This window comes from Triticum urartu, chromosome 6 (assembly GCF_003073215.2).
Source record: "Triticum urartu cultivar G1812 chromosome 6, Tu2.1, whole genome shotgun sequence".
NCBI classification, from domain to species: Eukaryota; Viridiplantae; Streptophyta; class Magnoliopsida; order Poales; family Poaceae; genus Triticum; species Triticum urartu.
In genome coordinates, this window is record NC_053027.1 from 343,786,284 (window position 1) to 343,795,032 (window position 8,749).

The window sequence follows — 8,749 nt, forward strand, 5'->3', positions numbered from 1 at the left end:
CGTGCATCCAACCATAAAAACACAAGACAACCTCTGCTTCCCTCTGCGAAGGGCGTATCTTTTATTTTTGTATTATGTATTATGCAAGAGTCATGGTGATCTCCACCTCTCCTTTTTATACTTTATCCTTTGGCAAGCATTGTGTGTTGGAAAGATCCTGATATATATAGTTAATTCGATGTGGGTTTTCATAAACTATTATTGTTGACATTACCCTTGAGGTAAAAGGTTGGGAGGCCAAGCTATAAGCCCCTATCTTTCTTTGTGTACGATTAAAGCTTCATACCCATAAGTATTGCGTGAGTGTTAGCAATTGTGAAAGACTAAATGATAGTTGAGTATGTGGACTTGCTGAAAAGCTCTTATATTGACTCTTTCCAATGTTATGATAAATTGCAATTGCTTCAAGGACTGAGATTATAGTTTGTTAGTTCTCAACGAAGTTTCTGATTCATACTTTACATTGTGAATAAGATTGTTACTTTAGCATTAGAAATCATACGACAATATATATATATATATATATCTGTGTGTGTGTGTGTTTCTGTTCTAAGAATGATCATGATGCCTTCATGTCCGTATTTTATTTTATCGACACCTCTATCTCTAAACATGTGGACATATTTTTTTGATATCGCCTTCCGCTTGAGGACAAGTGAGGTCTAATCTTGGCGGAGTTGATACGTCCATTTTGCATCATGCTTTTATATCGATATTTATTGCATTATGGGCTGTTATTACACATTATGGCACAATGCTTATGCCATAACTCTCTTATTTTACAAGGTTTCCACGAAGAGGGAGAATGCTGGTAGCTGGAATTCTGCGCTGGAAAAGGAGCAAATATTAGAGACATATTCTGCACAACTCCAAAAGACCTTGAACACTACGGAAGTCAGTTTTGGAATATATAAAAAATATTGGGGGAAGAAAGCACCAGAGTGGGGCCACCCACCATCCACGAGGGTTGGGGCGCGCCCTACCCCCTTGGGCACGCCAACCTGTCTCGTGGGCCCCCTGGCAGGCCTCCGGTGCCCATATTTGGCTATATGAAGTCTTTCTCCCTGGAAAAAATCATATGCAAGCTTTCGGGACAAAGAGCCGCCGCCATGAGGTGGAACCTTGGCGGAACCAATCTAGGGCTCCGGCGGAGCTGTTCTGCCGGGGAAGCATCCCTCAGGGAGGGGGAAATCATCACCATCGTCATCACCATCGATCCTCTCATCGGGAGGGGGTCAATCTCCATCAACATCTTCACCAGCACCATCTCCTCTTAAACCCTAGTTCATCTCTTGTATCCAATCTTTGTCCCAAAACCTAAGATTGGTACATGTGGGTTGCTAGTAGTGTTGATTACTCCTTCTAGTTTATGCTAGTTGGTTTATTCGGTGGAAGATCATATGTTCAGATCCTTTATGCATATTAATACCCCTCTGATTATGAACATGAATATGATTTGTGAGTAATTATGTTTGTTCCTGAGGACATGGGAGAAGTCTTGCTATAAGTAGTCTTGTGAATTTGGTATTCGTTCGATATTTTGATCAGATGTATGTTGTCTTTCCTCTAGTGGTGTCATGTGAACGTCGACTACATGACAGTTCACCATTGTTTGGGACTAGGGGAAGGCATTGGGAAGTAATAAGTAGATGATGGGTTGCTAGAGTGACAGAAGCTTAAACCCTAGTTTATTTGTTGCTTCGTAAGGGGCTGATTTGGATCCATATGTTTCATGCTATGGTTAGGTTTACCTTAATACTTCTTTTGTAGTTGCGGATGCTTGCAAGAGGGGTTAATCATAAGTGGGATGCTTGTCCAAGGAAGGGCAATACCCAAGCACCGGTCCACCCACATATCAAATTATCAAAGTAATGAATGCGAATCATATGAGCATGATGAAAACTAGCTTGATGATAATTCCCATGTGTCCTCGGGAGCGTTTTCCTTTATATAAGATTTTGTGTAGGCTTGTCCTTTGCTACAAAAAGGATTAGGCCATCTTGCTGCACCTTATTTACTTTTATTACTTGTTACCCGTTACAAATTACCTTATCACAAAACTATCTGTTACCGATAATTTTAGTGCTTGCAGAGAATACCTTACTAAAAAATGCTTATCATTTCCTTCTTCTCCTCGTTGGGTTCGACACTCTTACTTATCGAAAGGACTACGATAGATCCCCTATACTTGTGGGTCATCAATGTGGAACATTCACATTAAACTCAGCTTCATAAAATACTTGAAAACATAAGTTAAGCAATTTTATACATCTCAATGATTCATACTCCCTCTGTAAACTAATATAAGAGCATTTAGATCACTACTTTATTCTAAACGCTCTTATGTTAGTTTACGAAGGTAGTACAACATAATAAACATTTACTAGTTCACAGAAAAAGACAAAGTTGTGAGAAGGTTTACAAATCAGGAAAATCAAGCAAGGCTTCTCTGAGCAAAGGTCCTCCCTAGGAAGGCTTTAATTTCTTGGAGTTCACTTTGGTTTTTCTTGTTGCCACCATCTAGTGTTAGGTTCTCTCATTTCAGAATAACTAATTATAATTGTGTTCTTAGTTCGAATGTTGAACTGAAGCATGTAGTGTACTGACCATATAACTTCTTGTGCAGTTCCACTAAATTTAAGCATCGCTATTTGCAGAAATAAGCATACCACAGTGCCTCTTGTCCGTGCACCTGTCCCAAAACCTCCATGCAGCCGTGCCAGCTAGTCCTATGTCCATCCGTGAATTGGGAGAAAGTGTATTCCCAACTAGGATGCAGTTGTTTTCGCTCGTCCCTGCACTACAATTAGGAAGTAAAACGTACGAATCAGCTTCTTTTAGATTGTGTTGGTCATTCTACCTAGTTACTACCAATGTAGGAATACCTGGAAGATGGGAGGTTAGACGACGACAGCTAGGAATAGCCATCTCATTTTGTGCAGTTCTAGTAAAACTGAGCCGTGTACTTTTGATTGCAGAGATAGAAACAATATGGAGACAAACATCCCTGTTTGCGCAAATATGAAATACGGTTATTTAAGTAGTTACAGTTATTTGCAGTGGCATATGGTTAACAGCAGCATCTATTGTGTTATAGTTGGCACTACATTAACAGTATGAAAGTGCCATTAAGTAAGAAGTGGCATCACATCACATCAACACTGCCACTAGATTAACATGCAGAACAATGACATTTGTATTACTGTCATGAGAGTAGCACATGGTCAGTAAATGTGCAATCAAATTTGTGTAGTTCCAATGAGACAAAGCAATGTTAGCGGTGTGAGATTTAAGTGTAACTACAGAACAAAATTCATGGGAAATAAAGAAATACGGAAGCAATTCATAAAATGGTGGTGTCATTGATTCAATTTATCGACGGCACTAGACCGACAACAGCATTAAATAATAGTGACATTAGGTGGCATTGTTTCAATTTATCGATGACATAAGACCATTATTTAATAGTGACATTAGGTGGCATTACTTCATGCTTCATGTAAATTTACATTAACAGTAGTGATATGGACATAGGGATAGTAGGGGCATAAAGTGGTGAGGCAGATGTGGTTGCCGAGAGCGGCAAACATTCAGGCAGCATGTCTGCATTTGTCCCATTTTTTATCTCCTCGGTGACATTTGCCTATGTGAGCACATGAAATCTAGACCTTCTCATTCTCATTTGTGTTATCCCACAACACCCCTCACTTTCTTTCCTTTTTCGACCAAGAGACAGGTCCACTTCCCCCACCCTTCACCATCCACCCTGCTTTCTTCGCCTTTTCAACCAAGAGACCGGTTGGGTAGACAATATCTACTACTTTCCCCTTTTTCCTCTTAGAACCGTGTCCTAGATTCATTCTACAATTTTCCTACTTTCTTCCCTGTTTGAACCAACTCTTAGATTCAACTGTGTGAATTGCTTTACCTCTAATAATAGTAAAAGTCTAGCTGGCTTTGGAAGAGCCGACTGAAGTAGAAAAAGATCCACACGCAGCCACGTGGGGAACTGGGGCAGTAGAGCAAGGCAGGTTTCGAAGGAATATATACCTGAGGGTCGTCGGGATGTGGCAAAGAAGGCGTCCGGAGGTAGCATCTTGGCCACAATACTACAGGGAGGAAGAAGGTGTCAGAGGCCCTTCCGAGTCGGTGCTGTCTCAGAGAGAATGACATGGCCGCCGATCGGGATGCGCGGGCAACTATTGGTCTACTCCCTCGCCGTTGATGACCGCGTCAATGATGCATCTACACCCTTGCCCCGGCCGAGGTGGTCTGGCCAGATTTGTGACCAGCCGTGAGCAGAGAGACAGAGAGAGTGAGAGTGTGGCCACCTATGTCTTGCTTAGATCTGGAGAGCATGAGAGAGTGAAAGAGAGGAACCCTAGTAAAACAAGTGCCGAGGCTCCTGCTTATATATATAGTGGAGTGATTTTTTGTAGCAACCGTTACTAAATTGAATACGTCGGAACCACTATTTTCATTTAAAGTTCAAGTAAAAATAAAAATCAATCTATAACATGCCACCGCTTCCAGGTCGCACTATCAAATTACCGCATCAGGGACGCACTATGTACTGTATCATTCACGTGCCGTCCCCGACCCTCAATCAAGTAGAAAACTAGACTAGTCAAAATGTCAATTGGGATGACTCTTTCTAAACAAATGCGCTCCTGGCTTCAAAAAAATGCGCTCCTACATGTACCCGCGAGTGGGTGTGAGAGAACTAGTACATGCATGGACCACTTCTCTTCATGAGAGTACAATATACTATGCCCAAAGCACGTTTGCCACAATAGTAACAATATAAGTGTGTGATGTGTGAGTTAAAATAAAAGGTGAACGACGTCTTTTAATTTTTAGAAATTCTAAGGGTAGGGTGTGAAGAGCACATATGTGTGTGACGTCTACTTATAGATAGACGGTGGGTGCAAGAGGACTCAGGAGAGTCATGACTCGTGAGGGTGCATGTGTGCGTGAGAGAGAGGGGGCATGTATCAATGCAATGCATGTGTCCATAAATCGTATCTGACAAACGTTAGTCACAAGCCATTTCCTGACGAACTCCGTAAGAACCGTCAGATCGGCCTCCGACAGTGTCAGTTTTGCCATGGCATTTAACAGAACAACAACTCCTCCGACACACAAATCTTCCACGTGAGTGTTAGCAACTGCCGTATTCTCCTCCCTACATTTTAAATGTAGTGCATATAGCTTTATTGAAAATTCAAACCTCGCAAACTTTTACCGAGTTTTCGTATACCAAAATGCACATATAGAATACATAGTATATATCATTTCATTCATCTTTGAGAGGTAACTATTGTTGGGGAACGTAGTAATTTCAAAAAAAATTCCTACGCACATGCAAGATCATGGTGATGCATAGCAACGAGAGGGAGAGTGTTGTCCACGTACCCTCGTAGACCAACAGCGGAAGCGTTAGCACAACGCGGTTGATGTAGTCGTACGTCTTCACGGCCCGACCGATCAAGCACCGAAACTACGGCACCTCCAAGTTTTAGCACACGTTCAGCTCGATGACGATCCCCGGACTCCGATCTAGCAAAGTGTCGGGGAAGAGTTCCGTCAGCACGACGGCGTGGTGACGATCTTGATGTTCTACCGTCGCAGGGCTTCGCCTAAGCACCGCTACAATATTATCGAGGATTATGGTGGAAGGGGGCACCGCACACGGCTAAGAAAACGATCACGTGGATCAACTTGTGTGTCTAGGGGTGCCCCTACCCCCGTATATAAAGGAGCAAGGGGAGGAGGCCAGCCGGCCCTATGGGGGGAGGGAGAAGGAAAGGGGGGCCCCGCCCCCCCTCTCCTAGTCCAATTCGGACCAGGGGGAGGAGGCGCGCGGCCCACCCTGGCTGCCCCTCTCTCTCCACTAAGGCCCATAAGGCCCATTACTTCTCCCGGGGGGGTTCCTGTAACCCTCCGGCACTCCGGTTTTCTCCGAAATCACCCGGAACACTTCCGGTGTCCGAATATAGCTGTCCAATATATCAATCTTTATGTCTCGACCATTTTGAGACTCCTCGTTCTGTCCGTGATCATATCCGGGACTCCGAACTAACTTCGGTACATCAAAACTCATAAACTCATAATATAACTGTCATCAAAACCTTAAGCGTGCGGACCCTACGTGTTCGAGAACAATGTAGACATGACCGAGACACGTCTCCGGTCAATAAACAATAGCGGAACCTGGATGCTCATATTGGCTCCCACATATTCTACGAAGATCTTTATCGGTCAGACCGCATAACAACATACATTGTTCCCTTTGTCATCGGTATGTTACTTGCCCGAGATTCGATCGTCGGTATCTCAATACCTAGTTCAATCTCATTACCAGCAAGTCTCTTTACTCGTTTCCTAATACATCATCTCGCAACTAACTCATAAGTTGCATTGCTTGCAAGGCTTAAGTGATGTGCATTACCGAGAGGGCCCAGAGATACCTCTCCGACAATCAGAGTGACAAATCCTAATCTCGAAATACGCCAACCCAACATGTACCTTTGGAGAAACCTGTAGAGCTCCTTTATAATCACCCAGTTATGTTGTGACGTTTGGTAGCACACAAAGTGTTCCTCCGGCAAATGGGAGTTGCATAATCTCATAGTCATAGGAATATGTATAAGTCATGAAGAAAGCAATAGCAACATACTAAACGATCGGGTGCTAAGCTAATGGAATGGGTCATGTCAATCACATCATTCTCCTAATGATGTGATCCCGTTAATCAAATAACAACTCTTTTTCTATGGTTAGGAAACATAACCATCTTTGATTAAGGAGCTAGTCAAGTAGAGGCATACTAGTGACACTCTGTTTGTCTATGTATTCACACATGTATTATGTTTCCGGTTAATACAATTCTAGCATGAATAATAAACATTTATCATGAAATAAGGAAATAAATAATAACTTTATTATTGCCTCTAGGGCATATTTCCTTCAACTATAAAGATGGGGGAGGAGTTTACAAAGAAAGGTCATTGTATCACCTGCAGCAGTTTCAACCATCCTTTGGTGTGGAGGAATATAATAGGAACTCTATATGATATGATTTTTATAGGAGTTATTCCTTTAGAGCTAATTGGTTCATAGGAATAAATTCATATACTCCACATTTCAAAGGAAAATAAACATGATATCATTTTTATAGCTTTAGAGCCACTTGGTTCGTATGATTGGATTCCTATACTCCCACAATTACAAAGGAAAATAAACATTAGCCTAGATTCAGTAGAAATGTTCCTATGATGTGAACCAAATGACATCTCTTTTCCAATCCCTCCTCATAGGAATTGAGATACATGTCATCTCTAGATTCAATAGAAAAGTTCCTATGATATGAACCAAATGACATCCCTTTTCCAATCCCTACTCATAGGAATTGATATACATGTCATCTCTTTCCCTACAACTTCCATATATACATCTTCTATTCCTAAATAGCTAGTACAACCCACTAGCTTTTTTCCTAGACATGCAACTATGGCACATGAACACGCCATGCATGCAAGTCATAAATCACATTGTTTTTGTACTCTATGCATGCAAGCACCATATCATCGATTCATGCATGTTACTCATAAGTAATTTCTTGCATTAGATTTTGTATTGACAATATATGTGTTGGTCGCGTGCACACAAATGTAGTTCACATTCACATTTTTGTTAGAAATGTCATTCTTTTAACTGCAATCCAATTTTTCTCTTTGTATTACATTTTCATTTTAAGCATGCATTCACTTCCCATTAGTTATAGATGTTTTTGGAGGAACCTTTATGCATTATTTTGAGTAGCAAATTTTGGAGGAACTTTTACATCATCATGCAGCCACGTGTATATCAAAATACGGGGGCCGTGCGTCATTGCCTTCCGGTCGAACCTACTTCCACAATTTTTTGTACGTATATCTCCACTGCTCCCCGAATCCAAAATTTTGCCTCATTAACGTAAAACCAAGCGGCCCACCTGTATTAAGGCGTCGACTCAAACTCAATCCCTCTCATGTTTACTACGGTGTGGCCCAGCATGCCGTAGTACTCCTACAAACCGTACCCGCCGCATGCATCATCGGTTTTCTTCAAGAGGACAAGGGAGAAGCGGATTTGTAGTGGAGGCTCCTACCCTAGGGCACCCTAGGTAGATGTTGCACACATCATTGGTTTTCTTTTTTCTTTATGCTCTTATGGCCTAGAGTGAAATGATGGTTGCTTCGTCCGTCCAGCTTAATACGGGAAATGTGGGACTTTGTGATATGACCCATCATCCCTAATTTACTACTACTACGGCGCTACGACCGGGTGCCTCCAAGTCCAACCGATGCTTTGAATTGTAATTTGGTGCATCGCACGTTGAACAAGACGGTGGATGAGCCACATGTCAGCCAAATGGGTCATGTAAGTGTGTCACCATTTTGTGTGCGGACTAACCCTGCTGAGGTGCTACAGCAACATGATAGGAGCAGCCTACCACTTGGTTTGCTCCATGGTGAATCCCGACTATATTGATCTTGAAAGATACTAGTTGGATCCAGATTAGTAAAAATGAGGTGATTTTAGCGAGTGGTGGGCGGAGGAGCATGGCCTGCCATGCGCACCCACGTGTTAGGATGTAACAAGGCGATGCGCGTCCCTCTTGAGGCAGAACAATGGCAGAAGAAATACATGGTTTTCTTGAAGGAGACAATGGAGAAGTGGATTGCAAAGAGTGAAATAATGGTGG